Source organism: Procambarus clarkii, unplaced genomic scaffold, assembly GCF_040958095.1.
Source record: "Procambarus clarkii isolate CNS0578487 unplaced genomic scaffold, FALCON_Pclarkii_2.0 HiC_scaffold_281, whole genome shotgun sequence".
Taxonomy (NCBI): Eukaryota; Metazoa; Arthropoda; class Malacostraca; order Decapoda; family Cambaridae; genus Procambarus; species Procambarus clarkii.
The window spans coordinates 115509-123624 of NW_027189314.1; positions in this window are offsets into that span (position 1 = coordinate 115509).

Below are 8116 nucleotides of genomic sequence, written 5' to 3' on the forward strand. Positions count from 1 at the left end.
GGTTTTGGTGAGGTGAGGTGAGATTATGTTAAGTGAGGAAAGGTGAGGTGAGGTGAGGTGAGGTGAGGTGAGGTGAGGTGAGGTGAGGTTAGGTTAGGTTAGGTGAGATTCGGTGAGGTGAGGTGAGGTGAGATTATGTTAGGTGAGGAAAGGTAAGGTGAGGTGAGGTGAGGTGAGGTGAGGTGAGGTGAGGTTAGGTGAGGTTAGGTTAGGTTAGGTTAGTTCAGACTAGGAAATAGACTAAGTTTGTAGAAATAGAAATGGAAAAAGGGCTGTAGTTGTTGGTAGTGTTTCCTATCACCGAATGCCTCTGTTCACCTAGCAGTAAGTAAGTATCCAGGAATTAGTTAGGTTAGGTTAGATTAGGTTAAGTTAGTTTAGGCTAGGAAATAGGCTAGGTTTGTAGAAATAGAAATAGGGCTGTAATTGTTGGTAGCGCTTCCTATCACCGAATGTTTCTGTTCACCTAGCAGTAAATAGGTATCCAGGAGTTAGTTAGGTTAGGTTATGTTAGATTAGCTTAGGTTAGGTTAGGTTAGGTTAGGTTAGGTTAGGTTAGGTTAGGTGAGGTTAGGTTAGGTTAGGTTAGGTTAGGTTAGGTGAGGTGAGGTTAGGTTAGGTTAGGTTAGGTTAGGTTAGGTTAGTTTAGGTTAGGTTAGGTTAGGTTAGGTTAGGTTAGGTTAGGTTAGGTTAGATTAGGTTAGGTTGGTTTAGGGTAGGTTTGTAGAAGTAGGGCTGTAAATGTTAGTAGCCTTTCCTATCACCGAATGTCTCTGTTCACCTAGCAGTAAATAGGTATCCAGGAGTTAGTTAGGTTAGGTTATGTTAGATTAGCTTAGGTTAGGTTAGATTAGGTTAGGTTAGGTTAGGTTAGATTAGGTTAGGTTGGTTTAGGGTAGGTTTGTAGAAGTAGGGCTGTAATTGTTAGTAGCCTTTCCTATCACCGAATGTCTCTGTTCACCTAGCAGTAAATAGGTATCCAGGAGTTAGTTAGGTTAGGTTATGTTAGATTAGCTTAGGTTAGGTTGGGTTAGGTTAGGTGAGGTTAGGTTAGCTTAGTTTAGACTAGGAAATAGACTAGGTTTGTAGAAATAGAAATAGAAATAGAAAAAGGGCTGTAGTTGTTGGTAGCCTTTCCTATCACCGAATGTCTCTGTTCACCTAGCAGTAAATAGGTATCCAGGAGTTAGTAAGCTAGCTACTTGGGGCGTGGTGAGTGAGTGAGGGTTAGTCACTAGTTGGACCTTGTGGGGTGGTGGGTGTTGGAGACCACTATAAGCCTAACATGTATAAAGTGCCTGTCTGCCTGTCCCCCGACTCAATGATGTTACAATTATTGACTAAATGAAGCCTAAGAGAGCATATGCAAGGCCTAAGATGAGTCATTTGTCAGCAGCAACTTGTGCGAGATCAATGGCAGCGGTGGCATCCCAACATTTCTATTTTGGAGCAACAGTAGTAGTAGTAGTAGTAGTAGTCCATTTGTTGTTGGTTAATTTGACTAAATAGTTGCAATAAGTACTATCATTAATGGAGAATTGGCTGCTATGTGTGAGTATCCTCCGCCTGCCTGCCCGCCGCAGTTACCAGTATCCTGACTCACTCACTCACTCACATGTGATTACTTACTACTTGTATACAATAGCAACGGCCATACTACCTACCTACCTACCTATCACCTTGAGAACACTGCGTCTCCTCCCATACATCTGTCAGGTTAAACACCGTTGACTTTGGTTAGTACTTGGATGGGTGACCTGCCTGGGAACACCAACTGCTGCTGCTGTTAGTATTCATATTTGGGCAGTCTCTGTGGGTCAGTGTGTGTGTGTGTGTGTGTGTGTACAAGAATGTCGCACATGGAAATGTGTACATGCCATTTTAATAATAGTTTACCATCCATGAAGAAAACGTCTACCTGTGTGTCAGTCCATTGTCTCTCTCTGCCGGCCGGCCGGCCTACCTACCTGCTAAAACTTGGCCTCTTAATATACTGTTGAATATCTATCTCCAGTGATCACTTACCCTTAATTCCTACAGTATTAACCAAATGATCTCATTAACAAATCTTTACACATTTCAACCACCTACCTTCCTGCTAACATCAATCACAACAACTAATACACTCAACTCAGTCCCAAACACTTTTCTTATTCCTTCCTCAACACCTCGCCCTATATAACCTATCTTACAATATTAAATTGAAATACCTAACTGACAACCCCCCCCCCTCCCACTACCAACAACACCTCCCAAGGTAGCTCCTCAGGGCCCCTCTCCCCCTGCCCCCTCCCCCACCAACCCCCCCCCCCCCACCCACCAACACCTCCCAAGGTAGCTCCTTAGGCCCCTCTCCCCCTGCCCCCTCCCCCACCAACCCCCCCCCCCCACCAACAACACCTCCCAAGGTAGCTCATCAGGGCCCCTCTCCCCCACCATCTAACCCCCCCCCCCTATCCCCCATACCGCCCCCTCCATCCCCCACCCCCCCCCCCCCCCCGCCCAACACAGAAAATGGCGGCCACAGCGCTATATTTAACCAGCCAAAACCTTCGGTCCTTGGCCTATGTGCTATTTATTCCTGAAATAAAACGAGGGAAAAAAACAAACCGGATTTTCCTTCCCTAGTAAAACATGTATTTTACAGAACGAGGCCTAAAATAGCACATATTGGATATTGCATTGCTTGTTTACCATTCACAAACTCATTTGGAAACACCACACTAATTATTAATTAATACATACTTTTAAACACACACACACACACACACACACACACACACACACACACACACACACACACATGTCAGTTAGCCTAAATTCTCCAATATTCATTCATAAAACTGCCTCACGGGACTGCAACCTTATCAAATAAAGCTGTCAGGTCTTTCTAACTGTCAACACAAATTAACAACTTCACATCTCAATCATTGCAACTGTTGATAAATAGACACTAACTAACCTTGCTATGAGATATAAATACAAGTGCCAAATTTGATTCAGAAGGCAACTCCAGCGTGGCCTAGTCGGATAGAACAAGTTCCTAATCCGGATAGACCTGCGTTCGAGCCTGTCGGAACGGTTGCAAGTACAGGGCACAGATTTCTCTGTGTGTCCCCTCCTGTAGGAGCATCAGTTTCGATAGATTCTCTGGATAGCCGAAGATTGATTGACCGACTCCTTGGAATGTGGGGAAGGGTTGAAGTCCGGGGGGCCACGGACGGATACCTGGATCCACTGACCTCGGGCAGGTCTTTCAATCCACCTGGATTTCAGGTGGGGAGAAGGGAGGCAATTTGGGTCGACACAAATAGCTTCCTGGACCCAAAACCCCATGGATACACGGACACGGACACTCACACGGACACGCACACGGACACTCATGGACTCTGACACGAACCGAAGGTTCGTGTCAGATAATAAGAAGGGAGGTTAGGTTAGGTTGGTTAGGTTAGGTTGGTTAAGTAGGTTGGTTGGTTAGGTTAGGTTGCTTAGGTTAGGTTGCTTAGGTTGCTTAGGTTGGTTAGGTTGCTTAGGTTGCTTAGGTTGGTTAGGTTGCTAAGGCTGGTTAGGTTGCTTAGGTTGGTTAGGTTGGTTGCTTAGGTTGGTTAGGTTGGTTGCTTAGGTTGGTTGGTTGGTTAGGTTAGGTTAGGTTGGTTAGGTTAGGTTAGGTTGGTTAGGTTAGGTTAGGTTGGTTAGGTTAGGTTGGTTAGGTTAGGTTGGTTAGGTTGGTTGGTTAGGTTGGTTGGTTAGGTTGGTTGGTTAGGTTAGGTTAGGTTAGGTTGGTTGGTTAGATTGGTTGGTTAGGTTGGTTGGTTAGGTTGGTTGGTTGGTTGGTTGGTTAGGTTAGGTGAGGTTGGTTAGGTTAGGTTGGTTAGGTTGGGTTGGGTTGGATGGTTAGGTTAGGTTGCTTAGGTTGGTTGATTAGGTTGGTTAGGTTGGTTGGTTGGTTAGGTTGGTTAGAATTAGAATTAGGTTAGAATTAGAATTAGGTTAGAATTTGAGGTTAGAATTTTAGGTTAGAACAAGCATAATTATGGTTTAATAAGCAATTTAGATAATATGTAAGCTTAGGTTGGTTAGGGTTGGTTGGTTAGGGTATGTTGGTAAGGTACAGTTAAGGTTGGTTATTTTGTGGTTGGTTAGGTGTAATATTTGTATTATTCCACCGACTGATATATATATATATATATATTTAAATATATATATATATATATATATTATATATATATATATATATATATATATATATATATATATATATATATATATATGTATATATATATATAAATATATATATATATATATATATATATATATATATATATATATTATATATATATATATATATATATATATATATATAATATATATATATATATACACACATTTTTAGGTTAATTTAGGCTAGGAAATAGGCTACGTTTGTAGAAATAGAAATAGATAAAAACATTATAAAAAATGAATCAAGTATAAATTATAAATTATTTAAAAACAAAAAAAAATAGACAAAAAAAATTGCTTGAATTTTAGGTAACGTTTCTTATCACCGAATGTCTCTGTTCACCTAGCAGTAAATAGGTATCCAGGAGTTGGTTAGGTTAGGTTAGTTTTGGCTAGGAAATAAGCTAGGTTTGGAGGGTTAGGTTAGGTTAGGTTAGGTTATTTTAGGCTAGGAAATGGGCTATGTTTGTAGAAATAGTAATAGAAAGAGGGCTGTAATTGTAGGTAGCGTTTCCTATCACCGAATGCCTCTGTTCACCTAGCAGTAAATAGGTATCCAGGAGTTGGATAGGTTAGGTTAGGTTAGTTTTGGCTAGGAAATAAGCTAGGTTTGGAGGGTTAGGTTAGGTTATTTTAGGCTAGGAAATGGGCTATGTTTGTAGAAATAGTAATAGAAAGAGGGCTGTAATTGTAGGTAGCGTTTCCTATCACCGAATGCCTCTATTCATCTAGCAGTAAATAGGTATCCAGAAGTTAGTTAGTTAGGTTAGTTTAGATAAGGTTAGGTTAAGTTAATTTAGGTTAGGTTAGATTAGGTTAGGTTAGTTATTGCTAGGAAATAGGTTAGGTTTGTAGAAATAGAAATAGGGCTGTAATTGTTGGTAGCGTTTCCTATCACCGAATGCCTCTGTTCACCTAGCAGTAAATAGGTATCCAGGAGTACCTTGAGGTGCTTTCGGGGCTTAGCGTCCCCGCGGCCCGGTCGTCGACCAGGCCTCATGGTTGCTGGACTGATCAACAAGGCTGTTAGACGCGGCTGCTCGCAACCTGACGTATGAGTCACAGCCTGGTTGATCAGGAGTTAGTTAGGTTAGGTTAGGTAAGGTTAGATTAGGTTAGGTTAGTTTTGGCTAGGAAATAGGCTAGGTTTGTAGAAATAGAAATAAAAAAAAGGGATGTAATTCTTGGTAGCGTTTCCTATCACCGAATGCCTCTGTTCACCTAGCAGTAAGTAAGTATCCAGGAGTTAGTTAGGTTAGGTGAGGTGAGGTTAGGTGAGGTTAGGTTAGGTGAGGTTTAGGTTAGGTGAGGTGAGGTGAAGTGAGGTTTGGTGAGGTGAGGTTTTGGTGAGGTGAGGTGAGATTATGTTAAGTGAGGAAAGGTGAGGTGAGGTGAGGTGAGGTGAGGTGAGGTGAGGTGAGGTGAGGTTAGGTTAGGTTAGGTGAGATTCGGTGAGGTGAGGTGAGGTGAGATTATGTTAGGTGAGGAAAGGTAAGGTGAGGTGAGGTGAGGTGAGGTGAGGTGAGGTGAGGTTAGGTGAGGTTAGGTTAGGTTAGGTTAGTTCAGACTAGGAAATAGACTAAGTTTGTAGAAATAGAAATGGAAAAAGGGCTGTAGTTGTTGGTAGTGTTTCCTATCACCGAATGCCTCTGTTCACCTAGCAGTAAGTAAGTATCCAGGAATTAGTTAGGTTAGGTTAGATTAGGTTAAGTTAGTTTAGGCTAGGAAATAGGCTAGGTTTGTAGAAATAGAAATAGGGCTGTAATTGTTGGTAGCGCTTCCTATCACCGAATGTTTCTGTTCACCTAGCAGTAAATAGGTATCCAGGAGTTAGTTAGGTTAGGTTATGTTAGATTAGCTTAGGTTAGGTTAGGTTAGGTTAGGTTAGGTTAGGTTAGGTTAGGTGAGGTTAGGTTAGGTTAGGTTAGGTTAGGTTAGGTGAGGTGAGGTTAGGTTAGGTTAGGTTAGGTTAGGTTAGGTTAGTTTAGGTTAGGTTAGGTTAGGTTAGGTTAGGTTAGGTTAGGTTAGGTTAGATTAGGTTAGGTTGGTTTAGGGTAGGTTTGTAGAAGTAGGGCTGTAAATGTTAGTAGCCTTTCCTATCACCGAATGTCTCTGTTCACCTAGCAGTAAATAGGTATCCAGGAGTTAGTTAGGTTAGGTTATGTTAGATTAGCTTAGGTTAGGTTAGATTAGGTTAGGTTAGGTTAGGTTAGATTAGGTTAGGTTGGTTTAGGGTAGGTTTGTAGAAGTAGGGCTGTAATTGTTAGTAGCCTTTCCTATCACCGAATGTCTCTGTTCACCTAGCAGTAAATAGGTATCCAGGAGTTAGTTAGGTTAGGTTATGTTAGATTAGCTTAGGTTAGGTTGGGTTAGGTTAGGTGAGGTTAGGTTAGCTTAGTTTAGACTAGGAAATAGACTAGGTTTGTAGAAATAGAAATAGAAATAGAAAAAGGGCTGTAGTTGTTGGTAGCCTTTCCTATCACCGAATGTCTCTGTTCACCTAGCAGTAAATAGGTATCCAGGAGTTAGTAAGCTAGCTACTTGGGGCGTGGTGAGTGAGTGAGGGTTAGTCACTAGTTGGACCTTGTGGGGTGGTGGGTGTTGGAGACCACTATAAGCCTAACATGTATAAAGTGCCTGTCTGCCTGTCCCCCGACTCAATGATGTTACAATTATTGACTAAATGAAGCCTAAGAGAGCATATGCAAGGCCTAAGATGAGTCATTTGTCAGCAGCAACTTGTGCGAGATCAATGGCAGCGGTGGCATCCCAACATTTCTATTTTGGAGCAACAGTAGTAGTAGTAGTAGTAGTAGTCCATTTGTTGTTGGTTAATTTGACTAAATAGTTGCAATAAGTACTATCATTAATGGAGAATTGGCTGCTATGTGTGAGTATCCTCCGCCTGCCTGCCCGCCGCAGTTACCAGTATCCTGACTCACTCACTCACTCACATGTGATTACTTACTACTTGTATACAATAGCAACGGCCATACTACCTACCTACCTACCTATCACCTTGAGAACACTGCGTCTCCTCCCATACATCTGTCAGGTTAAACACCGTTGACTTTGGTTAGTACTTGGATGGGTGACCTGCCTGGGAACACCAACTGCTGCTGCTGTTAGTATTCATATTTGGGCAGTCTCTGTGGGTCAGTGTGTGTGTGTGTGTGTGTGTGTGTACAAGAATGTCGCACATGGAAATGTGTACATGCCATTTTAATAATAGTTTACCATCCATGAAGAAAACGTCTACCTGTGTGTCAGTCCATTGTCTCTCTCTGCCGGCCGGCCGGCCTACCTACCTGCTAAAACTTGGCCTCTTAATATACTGTTGAATATCTATCTCCAGTGATCACTTACCCTTAATTCCTACAGTATTAACCAAATGATCTCATTAACAAATCTTTACACATTTCAACCACCTACCTTCCTGCTAACATCAATCACAACAACTAATACACTCAACTCAGTCCCAAACACTTTTCTTATTCCTTCCTCAACACCTCGCCCTATATAACCTATCTTACAATATTAAATTGAAATACCTAACTGACAACCCCCCCCCCCTCCCACTACCAACAACACCTCCCAAGGTAGCTCCTCAGGGCCCCTCTCCCCTGCCCCCTCCCCCACCAACCCCCCCCCCCACCCACCAACACCTCCCAAGGTAGCTCCTTAGGCCCCTCTCCCCCTGCCCCCTCCCCCACCAACCCCCCCCCCCACCAACAACACCTCCCAAGGTAGCTCATCAGGGCCCCTCTCCCCCACCATCTAACCCCCCCCCCCTATCCCCCATACCGCCCCCTCCATCCCCCACCCCCTCCCCCCCCCCCCGCCCAACACAGAAAATGGCGGCCACAGCGCTATATTTAACCAGCCAAAACCT